This window comes from Giraffa tippelskirchi, chromosome 5 (assembly GCF_054371585.1).
Source record: "Giraffa tippelskirchi isolate mGirTip1 chromosome 5, T2T-mGirTip1v1.2.pri, whole genome shotgun sequence".
NCBI lineage: Eukaryota > Metazoa > Chordata > Mammalia > Artiodactyla > Giraffidae > Giraffa > Giraffa tippelskirchi.
In genome coordinates this window covers 182,470,483-182,493,468 of record NC_137279.1, presented here as the reverse complement: position 1 = coordinate 182,493,468, position 22,986 = coordinate 182,470,483, and the positions used below count along the sequence as shown (strand labels likewise).

General features: G+C 51.1%; 1 long non-coding RNA gene across 1 annotated transcript; it reads right to left on the bottom strand.

The window, feature by feature from the left end:
• Nucleotides 1-8,495: 8,495 nt before the first annotated feature.
• On the bottom strand, nt 8,496-14,614 carry LOC145505905 (uncharacterized). The gene is made up of 3 exons (XR_014053368.1): nt 14,447-14,614; nt 13,839-13,899; nt 8,496-12,034 (listed from the first exon to the last, which is right to left on the bottom strand). It is a non-coding gene; the product is annotated as an uncharacterized LOC145505905 (long non-coding RNA).
• Between the last annotated feature and the right edge of the window lie 8,372 nt (nt 14,615-22,986).

The window sequence follows — 22,986 nt, the reverse complement described above, 5'->3', positions numbered from 1 at the left end:
CATTCTGACTTTTAGGCTCCAGCTGCTGGAGCTCTGGAGAGAGCCCCAGACTGGAGATAAGTCAGAATCATCATTTGTTGCATGCCTTCCATGAGCCAAGCTCAGGGCTGGGCTCACTGAGACAAAAATGCTAAAAAGATTAGTGCGCCAGTCTCCATTTGACAGATGAGGAAGGAACACAGGCTCTGCGAAGTTACAGGGTTTGCCCAAAACCATTCAATTAGAACTCAAGATTTGGAAAGCACCCAGGAGAAGGGAAGCCCTTTTCATTATGAACCCCCAGGGCTGGAAGTCAAGAGACTTAGGATTCAGCCCTGGCTCTGCCACTCGCTGTGTGACCTTGGGTGTGGTCAACACCCCTTCCCTGCTCAGCTTCCTGGTATAGGAAATGCAAGATCAGACTGGATGATGTCCCCAACTCACTACCACTCTCGTTCCCACCACCCCCCTCAGCTGCTCTGCTCAGGCTTCAGAGGATGAGGTTCAGACTAGGCAGAAACAATGTTTGCTGCATGGGTTGAGCACCTACTGTGTGCAGCACCTTCTCCTGGGAAGAAACCAGAGGAAGGAGGGGCTGTGGTCTTGCCACAGTCTGAGATCTGATGAGGACTCCCAGAACGGCGGGGGCTGGGAGTGCAGGACCGCAGCAAACAGCTCTGCCGGGAGACATCGGGGAGCCCAGCCAAGCTCCTGCGCACGAAGGCTCGCAGCATATGGTCTGCATTTCATACATCATTTGCAAGGAGCCGCAGCCATTTTGCAACGTCTCTCCCTGCTCCCAAAGCGTTTGGACTTTCAGTTCTGTCTCTGCTGATCCCGTTTCTGCCCTTGACATACAGGCAGCAAAGTAAAGGTTAGACTCTTGTTCCCTTCCACCATCACCCGTCACCACGGACAGTATTTTCCTGTAAGTTTAGGAGATCTAAGTCAAAGTGAACTGAGCCGCTTCCCCGTGATGGACTCAATAATGTAAAGAGGGGGCGTGATCCAGGTCCTGAGAGACACGCCCGGCGAAGGTTGAGCAGCATGTGAGGGATGCCAAGGATGTCTGGGAGGGCAGCCTGAGCAATGAGCACCAGGGCATGGAGGGCGCACAGAGTCGTGTAAGTAACGCTCTAGTGGGACCTGCTGAGCAATGCGGACATCACCTGAGCGAGGTCCCCCTGCAGAGCTGCTCTGACACAGTAATACGGACAAATGCCCATGGCAGGGTCCACTGCCTCTGTTAGGTTACGTATCAGTACGCACATTGCTGTGACAGAATGGCTGGGGGATGTGAGTAATACCTCCATTAGGGGGCTCTGAAAACATCAGCCACATGTGGAGGGGCTGGCCCGTGCCTCGTTCGTGCTCGTCTCCCGAGTGAGGCACGTAGTAGGTGCTGAGTACACAGATGCTGAGCAAATGAATGGGTGACCTGAGTGAACACCCTGCACCCAGGTGCCCCAAGTGATGGGCCCCACATGGCCAAGGGCTCCTTCCAGAACTGCTCCCAGGACCCACTGAGAACTTCGGGGACTCCAGATCGGATGGAAACAAGTCATCTGATTGAAACAGAAAAACAAGCCCATTTCTCCTTCTTGCTCACCCTCTCCTTTCCTCTTCCAGCCTCTGCCTCTATGGTTGGAAGAAAACAAAGACGGGTCCCCTCACAGGGTCCCTGCCAGGACCCTGTCCCCAAAGCTGGAGCTTCCCAGAGTGCAAATTGTCCACTCTCTGCCATCCTTCCAAAGCTGGACCAGCAGCTCAGCCCCTGTGACATGGGCAAGGGGTCTTTGGGCTTCCACCCCACCCCACCCCTTAGGTCTAATCCCTGCATAGTGACAGTGGCCATGAAGTCTGGGCCAACATCAGGCTCCAACCTGCCAGAATGCACACACACTCCCTCTTTGCCCTGGGGTGCGCACCCCCAGGCTGAACCCAAGGAGGACCAAGATGGCCTGGGGAACCCTGAGCCACAGAGCTGCCAGCCTGAATGAACCTCAAACCTCATACAGGTTGTCATTCCCTCCTAATTCTTTCATTTAATAGAGTTGTGAAGGACCTGCCCTGTGCCAGGCACTTTGCCCAGCGCTGGGGTGGGTCCCAAGTGGCAAGAGCAAAGGTCCCTGTCCTTGTGGAGCTGACATTCCAATAGAGAAGAGAACCAGCAGACAACCAGCCAACCAAAAAATAAGACTCTTTCAGGTGGTGATAAGCTCAACAAAGGCAGCACGAGGTGTGCCCGGTTTTCCACTTCTTCCCATGACCTCATTCTGTTCTCCCCCCCCCCCAACCTCTACTCTGTACTCTAAAGGGTGAGCCCTGTGGATGGCACTCCAGGACTCCCTTGCCAGCTGCTTCTAGCTGGGTTCAGACAACAAGGAACCCTGTAAGAATTGAGGGCACCAGAGGAGAGAGGTCCAGTGTTTCCTCTCCTGCTCTCTCTCTGTCTTGCTGCCTGGGTCTGCAGAGCCGATCCTTCTAGGACGACAGCTCCAGTGTCTCCAGGCTCTGACAGGTTTCCCCAGGCCCCTGGGTGCTAACAGCTTCTCATAGTTGCTGGTCACCAGATCCCTCATACTGGCCACATCTCTTCATATTCCCAGTTGAGCGTGCCTTGCCCTCTTCCTGGGCCCCTGACTGATACAGGCAGATGTGATAAAAGGTGCTGGGAGATAAGGGTGGTCAGAGAAGCGGTAGCTTCAGGACCGAGTTGTTCAAGAAGAATGACAAGTCAGTGTGGCTGGAACGTACTGAGTGAAGGGGAGACGAAGAGAAGATGAAGTCAAGGGTGACAGTCAAAGTATTTAACAACTGGCTGGGCACAGGCTTAAAGCTGGCTTAAAGCTCAACATTCAGAAAACTAAGATCATGGCATCTGGTCCCATCACATCATGGCAAATGATGGGGAAACAATGGAAACAGTGACAGACTTTATTTTGGGGGGCTCCAAAATCACTACAGAGGATGACTGCAGCCATGAAATTAAAAGACGCTTGCTCCTTGGAAGAAAAGTTATGACCAAACTAGACAGCTTACTAAAAAGCAGAGACATTACTTTGCCAACAAAGGTCCATCTAGTCAAGGCTATGGTTTTTCCAGTAGTCGTGTATAGATGTGAGAGTTGGACTATAAAGAAAGTTGAGCGCCGAAGAATTAATGCTTTTGACCCGGGGTGCTGGAGAAGACTCTTGAGAGTCCCTTGGACAGAAAGGAAATCCAACCAGTCCATCCTAAAGGAAATCAGTCCTAAATATTCATTGGAAGGACTGACGCTGAAGCTGAAGCTTCAATACTTTGGCCACCTGATGCGAAGAACTAACTCATTTGAAAAGACTCTGATGCTGGGAAAGATTGAAGGCAGGAGGAGAAGGGGATGACAGAGGATGAGATGGTTGGATGGCATCACTGACTCCATGGACATGGATTTGGGTGGATTCCGGGAGTTGGTGATGGACAGGGAAGCCTGGCATGCTGCAGTCCATGGGGTCGCAAAGAGTTGGACACGACTGAGTGACTGAACTGAACTGAACTGGACACAGGCACCATCTAGCCAGAAGGGCCTCCCAGCTGTAAAGGGCTGTCACACCTGCTGGACAGGAGCCCTGTAGGATCAGACAGGTGGGCAAGGGTGTATCAGCCAGGATCCCAGCAGAACTACGATGGTGCACATGAGCTGGGTCATGTGAGGACAGTTTGATAAAGGGCCTCTTTAAACAGGTGTGTGCAGGGACCTGACAAGGATGGAACAGATCTCTAGAACTGGAAGAATCCCCAGCAAGAGAGTAAAGGAGAGAGCAGCTGCCAGATGCAGATCGAGCTGTGTAAAGAGGGAGGGAACACACCCAAACTGTGGTGGCCTCACGGGGAGAGCACCAATGACATCAACACCCAGCCTCGCTCTCTGCCTCCCCTACTCTGCCGCTGGTGACACCCAGGGGCCAGAGGACATCCTTATGGATCAGCCTCCTAGACCTAGAATGACATGGACAAGAGTGAAGCCTGGGTCTTAGGAGATGAATGAGAAATCTCCAGCTCTCTGATAGGTAAGACCTTGAAAGTTACAGTGACAGCCTTGCGTTTCAGGCTAAGCAGAGTGGAAAAATACCAGGAATGTGAGTGAAGGAATCTCACTTGGACCGTTTGCCTCCATCCACAGGGAGGTGATGAACAAACTCTGCTCTTGACAGCCTGGACCAAACACCTCCCAGAAGTACTTTTTGATGGTGGTTGGGAGGCAGGAAGAAGTTAAGGGCATGTCCTGGGATCTAAGCCACCTGGACAAGACTGTGGTGACAACCAGCTCAAGAAACTCAGGGACCTCCAGCCTGCAGGGGACAAACCTACATGCTCAGCACAGAGGACCATCTTGAATATGATGGAATTTGGTTTTCCTTCACCAAGTAGGCATTCCTAAGAAACCAGAAAATGCCCAAGGCTTTCCCTGAGGGGAATTGGGAAGGAGGACCTGAAGAGGGGGGCAGAAGTCCCCACAGATTCACCTTTGCCAGGCTGAGAAATGGGAGACCCTGTTTTTAAAGCCTCCTCACATGCTTCTTCTTCCAGCGGTCATGAAATTTAGGCAAGGATGCAGGAGAAAGAAGAGGGTACCCCCTCCCTGTACTCTGTGGGAATGATTGCCTACAAGACAGGGGGATGAACTATATCAAATGCCTCCCTTGGGTCCTATGAGTGTTCAGAGTTTACCGTCCCAAGATTCTACAGACCATCTGGAAGGAGGAGTAAATTTCCCACAGCTGGTATATTAGGGTCATGAAGTTCCCTAGACTAGGACCTTCTATCCCTAGACAGAAGCCCAGAGTTGGAGTCATCGCCTGCGTGTAACAGATGCACAGAAACACTGACTTAAGGCGGGAGAGAGAAACCCAATGACTAGGATTCTAATCCATGGGTTCTCATCCTGGCCATACATAAGCCATGCATGGGCTCCGCACATTGTCCCTATTGTCCTTTTTCATATTATCTCACCCAGAGTCTGAGCCAGGAATCATGATGCTCATTTCGAAAAGGAAGAAACTGAGGCTCAGAGAGGCTAAGTCCCTACCTGCCAGCTCTGCAGCTGGTCAACAGTGGAGCCAGGAGGCAGGCCCAGGACTCTGATGGTATAAGCCTGGGCCCTCCACCGCCAGCCCTCCCACCTCCCTGGAGAAGGACACAGCCCCAGAGCTTCCGTGATTCCCTCCACAGATGCTGGGGTTGCTGGAGTCTCTGGAGAGAACTCAGCACAATGTCCCCGTTCCCAGCATAGCTAGGTGGAAGCTGGATCCTGCCTGATTCATTCTTTTAATCAGGGACAGAGTGGTGGTAGCAGCTTCCTGAAGAACTCTTCAGGCTCTTATTAAAATTAAGTTATTGTTTTAATAACCACAGGGCGGAGGCAGCTGCAGCTGGGGGCCTGTGGGCCTTCAGCCGTCCTCGGGGGTCCTGATGAACAGGGTACTGCCATGTGGCACTGGGGGTTCCTGTCCCTTCACTCCACATTATGCGTCTTTCTTTCTCCTAATCCCAAGTCCACCGTGAGTGCGGAGCTGTCCTGGCAGATGTTTCTCTGATGATTAGCCATGTGGGCAAACCCTGAGTTCTGGGGGCACTTCTAAAAGGTTAATTCCATATGAGTTCTGGCTCCAGCCCCATAGATGGGGTCAAGCTAAGCCTGAAAACATATGACTCAGAGATGTTATGTAATTTGTCCAAGATTACACAGCCAGCTGAAGGCAGCACAGGGGCTTGAACCCAAGTCTGTACACGCTTTCCACTCTGTTACACAGCCTCCATGTATCTTGTGTGGGCCCTGAAAAAGGCATCTATTCCTGGGACAGGTGTGACATCACGTGGACAGACATACCTAGCAACGTCACTGTGATTTGGGGCAAATTGCCTCACTCACCTATTACTCGAATTCTTCATCTGTCATATGGGATATCAGGTCGTTGTGGGCTTTGAATGAGATAACAAATGTGGAATCGGTCTACACACTGTAAAGTGCAGTGCACCTTGAGGAGGTGCGAGCCCAGAACTGTGGGGAAGGGCAGATGCCAGAAGGTGTCAGGGCAGTGGGTGTGACAGCAGAGAAGAGCAGAGGGGAGGCGACGCGGACTGAGAAAGGATGACAGAGTCCCAACAAGGAAGAGGCATACACACAGACCTGTGGCCCAGGGGCCTTAGCCAGGTTCAGGGAGACAGGGCCATCCTGGTTGGACCACACACAGCTGGGCTCAGCTTGGGGGAGTCTTGAGGAGTTAATAGCAAGGAACCAGGAGGCCACACTTCTCTAGGACAGAGCAAAACTGGCCAGGTCAAGCAAGCTGTGGCTGGGCTGTGTGATGCCATTCCATATCTCCAGCCTCTGAAACTCAGTCTCCCCTCTGCCCAACTGAGAAAATATGTCTACTTTCTAGGGTTGTTGCGAGGATCAGCATGTATGTAGAGTGCTTGAATGTAGTAGGTGTTCAGCAAACAGTTTCCACGATGATAATGATGGTGTGCTTCTGCTCAGTTGCTAAGTCATGTTTAATTCTTTGTGACCCCCTGGACCATAGCCCTCCAGGCTCTTCTGTCCCTGAAATTTTCCAGGCAAGAAGACTGGGGTGGATTGCCATTTCCTTTTCCAGGGGATCTTCCTGACCCAGGGATCACACCCATGTCTCTTATGTCTCTTGCATTGCAGATGGGTTCTTTCCCATTTGTCCTTCTCTTTCCAACTCAATGAGCAGATATGGAACCTACAGATGGACGTGATGGACAATCTTCCAAGAGCTCTCAGCTCCCTGCAAAAGATGGTGAACTCCCCATCCCTGGAGACACCCAAGGAGATGTTTGATGTCCTTGTGTCAGTGGGGGAAGGTGATCAGTTTCAGGCAGGGGGCTGGACTCAAGACAAAAGCCCTTCCAGCTTAGAGGATGCATGATTCTATAACTCTGCGAGCTCTCATATAATCAGACTGCCCAGCCTGGCCTATAGTAAACAGGACCTTAGACTTGGAGTCAAAGAGCCATGAGCTGAATCCCAGCTCAGCAACTTCCTTCTTCTGGAAAGCTGCCTATTACTGACGAGTCCCCAAGGCGCTGCTGGTGGCTCCACACATAGAGCTCCCCCTGATCCCTGTCCCTTCAGCCCCAGAACCTGGCCTTGACCCAGCAGGTGTGTTTTGAGAAGTACATCCCCAGTCTCACCCTGTACATCCTCCCCAGCTCAATTACAGGCTCAATTTTCTTTCCGGTTTAATCCGCAAATCAATATGTGTTCATACATATTTAATCGGGAGGCTGTTTTATTAGAGTGGGGATTAGTTTTACATCTTTCTCCCCACTGCTTAGAAGGCATCCTCCACTCATGAGGAAGACGAGCAGGAGCTGGGCCTGACACCCCAGCCAAGTCAGAGAGACTGAGACCAGCACCACTCCTGGGCCATTCCTTCTCCTGGGGCTGGGGTCCTGCTCTTTCCCACCTGCCTCTCCCCCCGGCCACCTGCACCTCACCATCTCCAATTCCCACTGGAGGTCCCTCTCCAAGGAAGCTTCCTGGGGTCCTACCAGACCCACTTTCCACTTCCCCCAGCTTAGGAGCCAGGAAAACAAGGGCCAGCTGCCAGTTTGAGGTCAGGGAGTGGAGGTCACCCTCAGCCTTGCCTTCCAGAAGCAATAGATTTCTCCTTCCAACTCCGAGTCAAGGCTGAACAGAATAAATTATCGCCCTTTCAGAGCGTAATCACTGTCACACTCAGCCCCAGCTGCCATCTGCTTCTTCACCAGAATCCCCACCTAGCCAAGCTGGAAGGACGCGTGGACTTGGAGGTCACCGTGCTGGCCAGAGAAAGACAAAAGCAGGAGCACTCTGGGGCCTGGGGCAGGTGAGAGATGGCCTGGGACAGGCTTCTCAGGACGCCTGTTAAAGCAGGGCTGCAACAGTCAGAAGTGGGCAGCAACAATGTCAAACCCCAGCTGCACAGCATCGCATTTCATCCTGGTTGTATCTCTAAGGCACAGAGCCAATTCTTTTTTTTTTTTAGTTGAAGTATAATTGATCTACAATGTTGTGTTAGTTTCAGGTGTACAGAAAAGTGATTCGACTGTATAGATATAGATGTATTCTTTTTCAGAGTCTTTTCCATTAAAAGTTATTACAAGGTGTTGAATATAGTTGTGCTATACAGTAGGTCCTTATTGTTTATTTTATGTATGGTAATGTGTCTATGTTAATCCCAAACTCCTAATTTATCCTCCCCCACTTTGGAAATTGTAAGCTTGTTTTCTCTGTAAGTCCATTTCTGTTTTGTAAGTAAGTTCATTTTTATCATTTTGGGGGATCCCACTGGTGGCTCAGAGATAAAGAGTCTGCAGCCAATGCGGCAGATACTGGTTCAGTCCCTGAGTTGGAAAGATCCCCTGGAGAAGGAAATGGCAACCCGCTCCAGTATTCTTGCCTGGGAAATTCCACAGACAAGGAGGCTGGAGGTTTATAGTCCACTGGGTCACAAAGAGTTAGACATGACTTCACAACTGAACAACAATCATTTTTTTAGATCCCGCGTATACTTTGGCCACCTGATGCGAAGAGCTGACTCATTTGAAAAGACCTTGATGCTGGGAAAGATTGAGGGCAGGAGGAGAAGGGGACCACAGAGGATAAGATGGTTGGATGGCAACACTGACTCCATGGACATGGGTTTGGGTAGATTTCGGGAGTTGGTGATGGACAGGGAGGCCTGGCGTGCTGTGGTTCATGGGGTTGCAAAGAGTCAGACACGACTGAGCGACTGAACTGAACTGAACTGATGAGCAATATTGGGGCTTCCCTGGTAGCTCAGGTGGTAAAGAATCTGCCTGCAATGCAGGAGGCCCCGGTTCGATTCCTGGGTCAGGGAGATACCCTGCACAAGGGATAGGCTATCCACTCCAGTATTCGTGGGCTTCCCTGGTGACTCAGATGGTAAAGAATCCACCTGAAATGTGGGAGACCTGGGTTCGATCCGTGGGTTGGGAAGATTCCCTGGAGGAGGGCATGGCAACCCACTCCAGTATTCTTGCCTGGAGAATTCCATGGACAGAGGAGCCTAGTGGGCTACAGTCTATGGGGTCACAAAGAGTCAGGCACAACTGAGTGACTGAGCACAGCACAGCACATGAGCGATAGCAGATGATGTTTGTCTTTCCGGAGACAGAGCCTATTATTATCATGCACATATCAAGCACACGACAGAGGAGGAAACTGAGGCTCCCTGTTCTCACAGATGGGAAGTCGCTGACGTTGGAGTGGGGCAGGACGCCCCGCTGCAGAGTCTGTGCTCTTAGCGGTTTGGCTGCCCTGCTCCATCCTGCAATAATCCTCTCCCCCTCAGTCCAAGCTGCGGGCCATTTAAGGTGACATCTAGAGACAAGAGTATTTCCAGAGCACCAGTTACTGGTAGGAAATTGCCAGTCAGAGAGGAACCTGAGGATCTTGGGTAGGCTCAGAGCCTTAGCTCACAGCATCCCCTCACTCCTCCTGCCCCTTGGTGGACTCCTGCTTAAGGTCCCCATGGACGCTTCCACCGGCTCTGTGCTCGCAGCTGGCCTCATGGATGAACAAAATCAGGCATGGCCCCTCTCTCATACAACAAACTGACTTATAGGCGAGGCTGACATCAGTCAAACAATGACATCCGTGGAGGCGTGTGTGCAGACGGAGTCAAGGGTCCTAGGACATTGTGCCTCTTCCTGGACTCCTCTTTCCATCCCCACGACCACCACCCCTTAGTCGGTCACCTAGCTTCCTGCAGCTCACCCTTCAGCCAGGGCACCGTGTTACAGGGTCTGGAACTGCCCTGTGCCACCTCTTCCTAGAACTGACCCCATTCACAATGATGTGATCGCAGAGACCAGGTCTATCTTATCTACAATAGCACCTTATTCATCACTATAGTAGAAAACAAAATTGAGAAAGAAGGAAAAAAGGAAGGCAGGGCACTAGCGGTAAAGAACCCACCTGCCAATGCCGGAGACGTGAGACACAGGTTCGATCCCTGGGTTGGGAAAATCCCCTGGAGAGGGAAATGGCAACCCACTCCAGTATTCTTGCCTGGAGAATTCCATGGACAGAGGAGCCTGGTGGGCTACAGTCCATGGGGTCGCAAAGAGTCGAACACAACTGAAGCAACTTAGCGCGCGCACAAACACACACACACACACAAACACACACACACACACACACACACACACACACAGGTTTTCCCAAGAGGACAACTGTCAGCTGAATTAACACCTTCTCAGAAATCAGGGGTCCATGCCTTTCTTCCCAAAACTGCCAGAGGCAGAGGGCAGGACACCATGACCTCCACCCACTGGCTTTATATCTAATGACTTCATGAACTTGACAAAAGATTGGGATGGATATATCCCCAGAGCATTCTTCCAGCCAAGGAGCCTGCGTCCAGGGCTCAGGGACACGCGGAGCTCCTCCAGAAGCTTGCGCATCTCCCAGAGGCAGCCTTTCCCAAGCAGGTCCTCGGGACCGCCAGCTGGAAGGGCCCCACCGACACTGTGCTCTGGACAGCACAGCCAGCCGGCTCCTGCAAACCGCTTGGCAGTCGGTGTTTGACGACGGGATTAATTCCTGAACAAAACAGATAACGTAGGCAGTGTGATTCCTCATTTAGCTGTCAGATCAGGATAAAAAATGTGTGAGAGAGAAAAACCCAAGGGAAAAAAAAAATTGGATAATGATAAATTGTGACTGAATGCTCCAAAGAAACGCAAGCCGTCTCCCCCATCGTGTTGTGCCCGCTGTCACTTAATTTGAAAATATTCTAAGTGCACAGGGCCTTCTCCTTGGCACTTTCCAGCTTTTCCCGAGAAGAGCCTCATCCCCTTTGATCCACAGTCTCATTTCCTCTGCAAATACAGCAAAAATAGCAATGCATCAAAGACCCAGGCAGAAAGGTGAGCCAAGCCACCCTCCTGCATCCAGCTCCCCGCCACCACCACCTCCTCCATCAGACAGCCCTGCTCGCTGCTCCTCTCCCCAGAGGAGAGGCCTTTGCACTGCAGACTTTACAGTATCATTAGATGCACACTCAGAAGGGAGACGGAGAAAACAGAAAAAAAAAATGTTTTTGCTGTGATAAGTGTCAACTCTGCCTGTGTCTTAAAAGGACTGTTGTTTTGCCAAATGGAACATTATCCAATGTACAGAAGCTGTACACTGAAGTAAGAAGGCTTCCTAGATCAGAAATTGTTTGGCTGCCCTGGGGAGGGGGAGAGAGGAAGAATCATAGGAAAACCTCTTCTCTGGATGTTTGGTCACATCACACAAGGGTCAGGTGAAAAATTAGCAGCCTTTGGAGCCTCCTTGAGGCCTAGCCCATGCTCTTTCCACCAGGAAAGACTGGAAACTCATGCCTTGGTCCACGAAGCTCGTCTCCCTGATCACTTCTAAGAAGTGGCCTACTGAGCAGAGATACTTTGAAGGCAGCAGTTAGAGAGTCAGCCTGCCTAAGGATGTGGGGCCTCTTGGGCACCAACAAGGCTGGATGACAGGCCCTTTCCTCGCTGAGTGCCAGTTTGCCCATCCGTGGCCTGGAGGACTTCAGGGGCTAAAAGCAGTGGGCTTCTGGGGGCATCACAGTGCAGGGTTTGCCTGGGGTGTAGGGTAAGAAACACCCCCCCAGGGGGTGGATCAGCCCAAAACCTCCTCATCATTGTTTAGTCACTAAGTTGTGTCCGATTCTTTGCAGCCCCATGAACTGCAGCACACCAGGCTTCCCTGTCCTTCACTCTCTCTCAGAGTTTGCTCAAACTCACATCCATTAAGTCAGTGATGCTATCTAACCATCTCATCCTCTGCCGCCCCCTTCTTCTCTTGTCCTCAATCTTTTCCAGCATCAGAGTCTTTCCCAGTGAATCAGCTCATTGCATCAGGTGGCCAAAATATGGGAGCTTCAGCTTCTGCAACAGTCCTTCCAATGAATATTCAGGGTTGATTTCCTTTAGGATTGGCTGGTTTGATCTCCTTGCAGACCAAGGGTCTCTCAAGAGTCTTCTCCTAGAAAATCTCCTAGAAAAGAGCAAATCAGGAGATGGCTCACCCAGTGGGAGAGGAGAAACAGACACACTGTTGCCCAAGAAGACCCTAAAGGTGGCCACAAATGGAAAATGAGTCACATAACCTCACACCCACCCTATGAAGCTGGAACTGTCACCCCCACTTTAGAGATGGAAAAGTGAGGCTAAGAGAGCAAGAATAACTTGCCCAGAAACCTAGGGCCAAGCTTGCCACTCTCTCACCATAATATCCAGTCTATGGCCAAGCTCTGAGTCTCTGGACTCAGACCACATCCCTCCATCCTAACCACCACCCTAATCCAAGCCATCATCATTCTTTCTGGAGCTGCTAGGGCAGCCTCATGGCTGGCCTCCCTGCCTCCAGTCTAGTCTCCCCACCATCAACCAGAGATTGTCTTATAAAATGCAACATTGTATGAGCCCCACCTAAACCCATCAGGGGTTCCCTGTATTGCCCTCTGGGGAAATCCAGCCTCGGAAACAAGGTACTCCAGTCTCTTTCCGGTCACTACCCACTTCTATGCATCCTCATCTCTTGCCACTTCATCTTTATTCTCCAGCCTCAGCCATCAGAACCACTCTTGGTTTTCCCCAAGGTGGAAATTCTCTTTACTTCTGGCCCTTTGCCCATGCTGCTCCCTCTGCCTGGTATACCCTCTCCCCCCCCTTTCTTTGGGGCTCCTCTGAGGTGTCATGTCCTTTGACAGCCTTCTGTGAGCTCCAGCTCAGGTTAATTTCCCACCCCCTCTATTCTCCCAGAGCTCCCCATACCTCCTGCATCACATCACCTGAAACTGCCAGCATGCTGTCTGCAAACCCCACTGGCCCAGAACTTAGAGAAATTGAGGATTATGTCTACTTATATTCATCACTGTACCCTGAGCACCCAGGACCATTCCTGGCACACAGTAGGCACATAAGACCAATGATTTGCTGGACCAATGATTGAATGAATGAATAAGTGAATGGGAGAGTGAATGACGAGGCCGGAGTGAGCGCTCTTTTTCCGTACATCCAAATGTGTAAAAAGCCCAGCCAGGTCCATCAATAAGGCAAGCATTCGCTCCTCCCAGTCTGTCCTTGGCTGGGAGTCAGGTGATGGATTTCCGGAGGTGATGCATGGGAGCGTGAGTAGGGCGGAATGGATGCATGGAAGAATAGAATATAGATTTCTATAGATTAATCATTTGTCATTCCTGCCACTCGGCACGCTCGTGCACACACACTCCTCCCCTCCCCAGGCCTCTCCCCTCTCCCGAAGAAGCACAACACATCCTGCCCTTGGACCATGCAACAGGAGCACACACACTCACAACACACACACACAGCAACACAGACACATTCAGAGAGACACTTCACACAAGTTTATACATCACAAAACCCCTGAAACACACAAATGCAGACATATACTCTGAATGTTAAATTCACAGCTTCCCTACCATGTAGGATACACACAGGCACAGAGAAGGGCACACTTACTCTGTCACACACACACTCATGAATCTCCTCTCATTGCCCTTCCTCTTTTCACCTTATTCCCAAGCTCCTGTTTGTCTTCCTTACACAATCCTTCCAGGAGTGAGCCTGGGGCACTGAGCTTTCTCTCCTTTTTCTCCAGGGGAGAACCTGGACATCATCTCTCTGAGAACCCTGAGACCCAGCTCTCCCAGCCACTGGGCTGCTCCCCAGGAGCCCCTTCCAGAACCGTGCCCTGCATCCCGGCATCAAATCCCCCTTTATCACAGGTGAAGGGCAGGGGGGAAGGCAGGTCGACTCGGAGTGAAGCCCCTGGTTACCTCCACTCAGCGTGTCGCTTACATGTGTCTTGTGAGTTGCTTCCTGTCTTATGCAGAGTTGCTGAGGAAGGAATTGAAAAGAGATGGACTTTTATCTTTCATCTCAAATGAAGGAGGAAGAGCCTCAGTCCCAGCCTCTCCCTGGCCAGCCACTCTGCTTTGTGCTGGGAAGATAAGGGTCAAAGGACATGGCTCCCCTCAACATCCTTTAGGCACTTTACCTGCCCTCCCAGAGGCCCGTCTGTCCTCCCTGGCACCCAGGGCCCGAGTGTCTCCTCCCTTCTCCAGGCCTCACCCTCTGCTCCAACACCTCCCAAAGACCCACCCCCAACCCCGCCACAATAACTCCTAGGGCCAGAGACCCAGAGTCTTCCTGCACCTCTCCAAACTATAGAACAGTTATCACACTTTCCCCCAAACTGCATACCCACCAGCCATGTGAGGGCTCTCTGTTCCCTGAAGTCTATGGGGTCATCTTGGGGCTCCCTCTGCCTCAATAGCACTCAAAGGCTTTTAGCCGTGTCCTCATCACTCTCTGAGGCCCCCTTAACCCTCAGGTTTCCCCACACCCCTTATCCTGGTCATCTGCATAAACACTGAGGTTTTACCTTGTGCTGCCAGGAACATGGTTCTTGACCCTCCTTCAAGCTACCATCCTGGCTTCTGGTTATTGGAAATAAAACCCCTTAAATACCCCACTCACCCCAAAGCCCAGGGACTCAGACACCCAGGTCCCCGCCTAGTCCTATCAGGAGCTACTTCTTCTTGCACTGGTCACAACCAAACAGGGATGTCAGTTATTATATCCATTCTCATTGGTTCACTCATTTGTTTACTAAGCAAACACATTATGGCTCATTCTGCACTATGCCCCAACAGATGGGCAGTACTTCTACCAAGGGCCTGGCCCGTGGATCTTGCCATCCACAGACATCCAGAAACTTCCAGAAGAGCCAAATCCAAGGGCAGAGAGCTCAAAGCAGGAGCAGGATAACTGCTGGCTGCAAGTCAGCCAGCAACGACCTCTGCCCAGGTCCAGGGTCCCCGTCAAGACCTATAAAGGAGAGCTTGTTTACCACAAGAAGGCCAACTAGTCCCTGCCCCTGCTCCCAAGCAAGGTGGATCACAAGCCTGCCAAGCAAAGGGGGGCAATCTGCAACTATCACGCAACCCCAGAGAGGCAGCAGAAAGAACCAGCCCTTCCTGACCTTACTTATTGGTTCCCTACTTATACTCCGTGTACCAATTGACCCACCAACTTCTTAGCTTTCTGAAAGAGTGGATGAAAACCAAGGGCAGACACAGACCCTCACAGCGGGCTCCACAGAGCCTCAGAGGGGTTGTTCTTTCCTCCTGGACATCCTCGGTCATTGCCAGAGCAGGGGTTTATAAGCATCAGAACGCAGGGACCCTGAGCTCCTCAGACCCCCTCTCCCAGAGGGGTCAACCTGGGCTGGGCTGGGCTGAAGCGGCTTCTGGTGTCCCTTCTGCTGGACTCAGTGTCCTGGAACCTCTGTTTCCTCCATAGAAAGGCCCATTCACTCCAGCGTTTCCGTGGATGCTGAGGCCCAGAAGGGGGATGCATGGCACCACGTTCCGTTGCCTTTGATCTCAGCCACACTCGAGTTGCTCCAGCATTCCCGCTGCCTCACTCTCTTTGCATCTCCCTTTGAAGTCGTTAAGTAAAGATGGCTGTAGCTTACAGCCATTTCAGCTGCCTGGAGCGGGGTCTTCTCAGGCTGCCTTCCTTTGGCTATTAGCCTGTTTGCTCTGTCTGGGGGGCCCTGAAGTCCCTTCTCTGGGCCGGCCAACACCAAGGCTGGAGTGATTTGGTGTCTCTTTGTTTGCCATCCTCCCAGGAAACTTCGCCATGACTCTATTGGCCCTGCAAGCCCTGAGCTGAGCACCCCTGGAGATGCCGTAAGGGCCCCAGACAATCTCCCAAGTACAGTTTGGGGAACTCTCTGGGGGTGCTGAAGCCAGGTTGCACACCTCTGTCATCCGAGAGTTTGAATTAAGATCTGCTCAGCACTGCACCGAATGGGAAGATAGCATCTCGCCTCCCTTGCTGATACAATTTTGACTTCCTTTGGGCAAATTTCCTCTTCCCCATCCTTCCCACACTTCTGTCTTCCATCCTGCTCTCTCTATTGGCCCCATCATCCTTCTCGGCAACTCAAACCTTCCAGTGCTACCTCTGTCACTGGCATCAGAGTGAATTTTTCAGAGTGCAGTTCATGCCACTTCACTGCTATAAACACACAGCGGCTTTCCTTTGCTCCTACAGTAAAGATTAAACTCCTTAATTTCTTGACAGATACAGCCCTGTATGCCCTGGTCCCAGCCCACCATTCCAGCCTCACCCTCTCTGGCTTTTTGCCATCCTACTCCCATCCCTTGCACCCTCCCTGGGCTGGGCCTTTGCCCAAACTTGCCCCTCCCTTTCTTTGTCTAACGCATTCACCCTGCAGACCTCGGCTCAGATGTTGCAGCCTTCAGGAAGTCTTCATTGGCCCCATCATCCAGGCTAGTTCCTCCTAGGATTGCTTTCTTAGAATTGTTCTCCTTTCCTTCTAAGCACTTGCCTTGGTTTTAATTAATCACTCATTTGTGTGACTCTTTGACTAGTATCTGCCCCCACATCCCCATCAGACTATATGTCCCATGAGAATAAAGACTTTGTGTGTTTTTATTCAGAGTTATCGCCAAGACCTAACACAATGTCTTGAACATTACAGGCGCTCAGTACATGTTTGTTGGATGGATGGATGAATGGATGGATGGACAACCGTTGAGAAGATGAACACTTCTGTGGGTCTGAGGAAGCTGGCAACTTCCATCCGGGCCATCTCGTTCTCAGATCATGCCATTTTATCAGACTATGCCATTTTATCAGACCCAAAGTGAGGGTGGCTCCTAGGAAAAGACATAAGAAACAGGCCCTTCTCGTAGCCCCCACTTTGATTACTCAGTGCCACAGAACGTCAAGCACAGGGACCAGGGTTTAAGACTGGACTCCAGCCCTTCCTGAGAAATCCAGACTTTAACACATGAAACACAGTGAATGCAGAAGCCCCAGGGCTAGTAACTGTGGAACTTCACAGACCAGCCCTGCTCCTGGTAGGACTCAGCTAGACAAGCCACCTTCAGGTTTAGAACCAAGGCCAGAGAAATATACTAGGAAAATTCTGGAAAACACAGAGATGCTGTGGTGCTAAAAGGGATCAGAACCTGGAAATCTAGACCCTGACTTCAAACCTGACATTCACTTTCTCAAAACCTGACCCAGCCTGCCTTCTTGTGCCCTTGTTCCTGACCTCAAGCAGGGCCTCATAGACAACTTTCATCCTATACAGTCCAGCTTTGAGGCCTTGGGCTATTTCCTCCAGCCCTTTGAGGGGTGGCAGGGACTGACAGCTCATTCCTCAGTCCCCCCGACTTCCAACGTACACTCCCAACCCATCCAGCCCCAGGTTTCACACTAGAGGTTACATGATCTTCAGTTCTGCTAGAAATTAAGATGTACTTTCCTTTGCTGGTGGCTCAGAGGGTAAAAGCATCTGCCTGCAATGCGGGAGACCTGGGTTCAATCCCTGGGTCGGGAAGATCCCCTGGAGAAGGAAAAGGCAACCCACTCCGGTACTTTTGCCTGAAAAATCCTATGGATGGAGAAGCGTGGTAGGCTACAGTCCATGGGGTCACAAAGAGTCGGACACGACTGAGCGACTTCACTAAACTTCCGTCGTTAGTCACCCCTGCCTCAGTAAAACCAGGGGAAGAACTTTCTTCTTGCCTTTCCAACCCTCTCCTCCCAGTGCCTTTTCCAAGAGAAGGGGAAACCACACAGCAACACCCCCTTGCTGCTCCAGGCGTTTTAATGAATTCCAGCCTTCAGGGAGAAGGATGGCTGAGTTAACGGTGCTGGTGAAAAATGAGGGGAGGAACAGTGAAGCAAATTTCTTTTTATTGACTTTTAGTGAGCTATTTAATCCAAACAGCTCATTATCTGCAATATAAATATACTATATAATGGATTTTGCAATAAGAACAATTAGTTTTGCAATTAGCATGAGAATAAGCTCTCCCCAACTGCAGAGAAGGCAAGGCCCAGACTTAGGAGGCTGGGGGGAGCTGGGGGTGGGAGAGAGGCGGGAGGGAGGGAAGGAAGCAGCTCTCCAGGTGGAGAGTGCAGGGCCACCCCCCAAATCCACCCCTGCTGCCCAGATCTGCAGGGCCCCAGATCCACTGCTGGGACACTGCCAGGAGACAAGAGAGCAGACCCACGTAGGTAGCTGTGGAAAGCATGAGCTTTCGGCACATCTGGGCTCAAGGCTCAGCACCATCACATACCAGTCGTGCAGCCCCGGGAAGTCACTTACGCTCTTTCACACAAGTCACTTTCTCATATGAAAACACAGGTGTCACTTTAGTATCTTCTCACAGAGCTGTCGGGAGGATGACAGGAGGGGATTCATCTGTCCCTGGCATAGAGTATGTCCTCAACAAACGCTCCCTAGGGCACTGAGCTGCGATTTCTTTGCATCTCCTGGGCTCACCTCAAGGGAGGAAGGAATCATGTCTGTCTAGCTCATCACTGCATCCAGCCAGTATGTAGTGGGCATCTGATAAATATTTGCTGAATTACTCTTGCTAAGTGAATGAAACTCAATGGCTGCTTGACCCAGTAGTAGGCACTTAATAAATATCTCTTGAATAAATGTTGCCAAGTAAATGCAACTAACTCAGTGGCTGCTTCCCTCCTGTCGGGTGGCAGCAGCTTTGTCTCAGGGAGCCTTGCAGGCAAGCATAGTGGCAGAGACCAAGCTGCAGAAAAGAACTCCTCTGCAGCCTCATTTCTTTCTTTAAATTGAGGTATAGTTGATTTACAATATTGTGTTAGTTTCAAGTGCACAGCAAAGTGATTCAGTTGTACATATATATGTATGTATCTATACTCTTTTTAAAAATTCTGTTCCAATATAAGGGCTTTCCTGGTGGCTCAGATGGTAAAGAATCTGTCTGTAATTCAAGAGACCCAGGTTCAATCCCTGGGTTAGGAAGATCTCCTGGAGAAGGAAATGGCAACCCATTCCAGTATTCTTGCCTGGAGAATCCCATAAACAGAGGAGCCTGGCAGGTGACAGTCTGTGGGGTTGCAAAGAGTTGGACACAACTGAGCAACTAAACTTTCACTTTTTAATATGGTTTATTACAAGATATTGAATATAGTTCCTCATGCTACACAGTAAATCCTTGTTGTTTATCTATTCTATATATAGTAGTGTGTGTCTGTTAATCCCCTACTCCCAATGTATTCAATCCCTCACCACTTCCTCTTTGGTAACTATGTTTTTTTCTGTGTCTATGAACCTGTTTCTGTTATGTAAATAAATTCATTTGCATAATATTTTTTAGATTCCACCTGTAAGTGATATCATACAATATTTGTCTAATTTACTTCGCTTAGCATGATAATCTCTAGGTCCATTCATGTTGCTGAAATGTCATTATTTCATTCTTTTTAATGGTTGAGTAATATTCCATTGTATGTATGTACCACATCTTCTTTATGCATTCATCTGTTGAAAGACACAGAGGTTGCTTCCATGTCCATGTGCTGGCTGTGGGTGGAGGGTGAACGTCTGGCACACATAACCTCCAGGCAGAAAACAGAAGTCCCCCTGGCATGTGAACCCACAGGTACAGAAGACTTAGCTCCCATTCTGCTTGGGAAGGAGGAGGGTGCTGGGACCCCCAAAGGCACAAGGCCACTGACAGCTGATGGGAGGCTCTCTAGACATAATGGCCAGGAATGCTGGCTTCAGGACTCCCAGCTCCAAGGTCAATTCCTAGTCTTCTCATTCACTTGCTCTGGGACCTTGGACTAGTCACATATTTTCTTTCTGAGCCTCAGTTTCCTCATCTGTAAAGTGGGACAATGGTAATACACTACCTCCTAGGACTGGAGCAAAATAAGGTGTGGAAAGTGCCAAATGCAAACCCTGGCACCCGCCTGATGGAAGTTCTTAATGTCCTTGGCATTCTGCTTTAACGTTCAAGGCTCTCTGAAAAGGCATGCAGTTAAAGTCAAGACAGTGGACTTGTGAGGAGTGCTCTCCCGGTCTCAGTTTTCCCACCTGTCTAGGCCGATGGGGCCCATGGTGTTGGTACCTTTCTCTCCCATCCTCGCCCTTGTCCTACCTGCAGCCTCCCCAAGCTGCCTGATCCTGTGTCCTGGCTGGGCCCGGTGGCCCTCCGGCAGCAGAGCGGAGCACTGTTAGTCATGGTGTTGAGGGGTGCCATCCATCGAGGAGGCCCGCGGGATGCGTAGAGGTCATCTCCATCACAAACTGGCTGTGATTAAGCCATTACTTACCGTAATGGGATCCTTTCAGTCGGAGGCGATGCCTGCCATAGCCGATAACGCGGGCGACGGCCACGGCGGCCCGGCAGGCTGCAGTAACACACGCCCTCCCCTCGGTGACAGATTCAAGCTCTCACGCTCCTCGAAAAGTCCATTTTCCAGCACAACCGGATACACTTCCCCGTGACAAATGCCTGTTCACCTTTAATCTGTTACAAGCCGAAGAGGCCCAAAGGAAGCACTCCATCACAGGAGCAATGTTTTCATAAGCGTGTGCTTGGAGGGCTCCGAGTGAGGGGCCGAGTGGCAGTGTGTGGCTGGGATGTCTGAGCGCTTAGGGGGCGCTGTGTCAGTCTGGAGCCGAGTTTAGGAGGAGGGGGTGTGCCAGGGCGCGTGAGTCTGTGGTGAGTGGGGAGGGTCACACAGATATGCACGGTATATTTTCGTGTACCTGTGCTTAGGGAGGGCATAACGGGGTGGGGTGTCCCTGAGAGGACTCAGTCCTTTGTGTGTGCATGTGTGTGACTGCAAATGCATGTCCCCGAGTGAGGGCATGTCTCCTTTCCTGCAGTGTGTAAGGAAAGATGAGTGCCTGGGCGTGTGTACTCACATACATGCATTGGACTTGGAGTCTCCAGAGCGTGCAGCAGTAGCCCTGCATATGAGTGTGTGTGCTTGAATTCCCGTGCATCTGATGGAGCACGTCCAGGGGCATGAGCATTCATGTGTCTACCTGATGAGGGATGCGTGCTGTTCAGCAGCATGACCAGCTTCCCCGGGTGTCCTGGAGAGACGGATGGAGGCCCTGAACCCAGGTCCCCTCAGGTCCTCAGACTTCACGCCAAGATCGTTCCAAGGCCTGGAAGCTGCAGATTCACTCTGCGCCAGGGCTTGGGGACTGGGATAGGAGAAAGGGGGCTACAGAGGCCAGAGCTGCTCTCCCTAGCCTAGATTCTGGGTGCAGAGACAGAGGTTCTCAGTTTCAGGTTGAAGCCAGAGGCTGCAAGAGCTTGTCCATCGGAGAATGGCCCTGGGGTGGGAGGAGCAAGGAAGCTTTGAGGACAGCCCAGAGAGGTCACTGGCTGAGCTGGAGCTGGGCCCCCAGGCTCGAGGAGCCAGAGAGGAGGAGGGAGCTCTGGTGATGGAGAGAAAGGCAGCTACATGCCTGGGAGTTACTAAAAGGGACCCTCCAGCCTGTGGCTCCCTTTTTCTGATGTGAGAAACGTGCCCCTGATGCTGGAGGGTGATGATGGGAAGAAGTGTGCCCTAGGTGTCAGCATGTGCCCGGCCTCATGCCAGCCACTTCATTTAGCATCCGCACCACTGTGTAACCAGCCCTTGGCATGCCGAGGCCCTGAGATACTGGTTTACAATACAATCAGAATCCCCCGGGACTTTCTAAGAATCTTTACTGAAGACCAACTCTGCCAGCATGTTGTGTGCATTATTTATGATGACCATGAGCAGGATTATGATAAATAGCTATTCTGGGTCAGGCATGAGTGTGTGCTTCACACACACAGTTTCATTTATAAACAACAATTCCTAGAGATAACAGTGGCCTATCAAGTGCCTGATGGGAGCTTCCCATATGTCAGGCACGAGGCTTTGTACCTGCAATAACCTTAAGATCTTACTGAAGGGTAAGGGGCAGGGCAGGGCAGCCAAGTGCCCCCAGGCCCCGGTGTTGAACTCTGGCCCATCCTCAAAGAGTCTCCTTGAGGGAAGTTTCCAGCAAGATCGTCTCCTGTTCCTGCCTTCACCCTGGAGCCTCACACAGGCTGAGCAACAGGTGGAGCTTAGGGAGCTGGTTCAAGGACTGATGGAGACTTGTGCTCTTTAACAATCAGGCGGAAAAGACCTGAGTCCTCCACTTCAACAGAAAAAAGTAGGAAGATGGCAAGGAAAATCTCCTGATCACTGAGTTCTACACAATACACACAGCAGCATTCGTGAACTGTTCCACTTTCTGATGTATTATCCAGCCCAAGGTCACACAGAGAGGGGACGTCAGAGCCAGGCTGAGGACAAGCCTCCTTCTAGCCCCTGCTCTCCCAGACATCCTGGGCTGGGGATGACCATGAACTTGGTCTTCTCAGTTCTGAAAAGAATGTACTGGGAAGTGTATGGTTGCATCTTCTCTTGAATGTTTAGTCTGTTTCCTTAAGAGATGTATGCAAACAGAGCGGTCAGGATAAGGTCAAGATGAGGCTGAGGGTGAAGAGGAGGTATAGGCTGGAGTGGAGACCTTTGACTTTAAGGACATTCCTGTGACCTTCAGGACTTGAGGATATAAGGACAAATTCTGGGTTAGTGGATGTAAGGAGAGCAGAAGGCAGGAACTTCCTGCCAGCAGTGGTACCACTGAGAAGGGCAGGAGGGCAGGACTCAGATGGACTGGCCATCACTGGGCCGGGCCCCAGCCAAGGCCCTTATACTGATGATCCCGTGACATCACTGGTTCCACCACCCAGAGCACAAAGCATCCATCCTGAAGGAGGACACTGAGGCTGAAGAAGTTTAAGTGATTTGCCCAAGTTCATAAGCTCATTGGTGGGGAAAGCAGATATGCACCCAGATCTGATGGGTTCTCTCTCCCACACATCAAACTTGGGGGAGCTGTGTACCCCATTTCTGAGCCTTCTTGGTGTAACTGTGGGCCCTGAGCATCTTCATCCTCCATGTCCACAGCTTTCAGCTCCACGGTGAACACGCCTCATCACAGCACCTGGAATCTCCTTGCCCCAGGAGCCAGGGGTCTATGCTTCCATCTCCGCCTCGTCT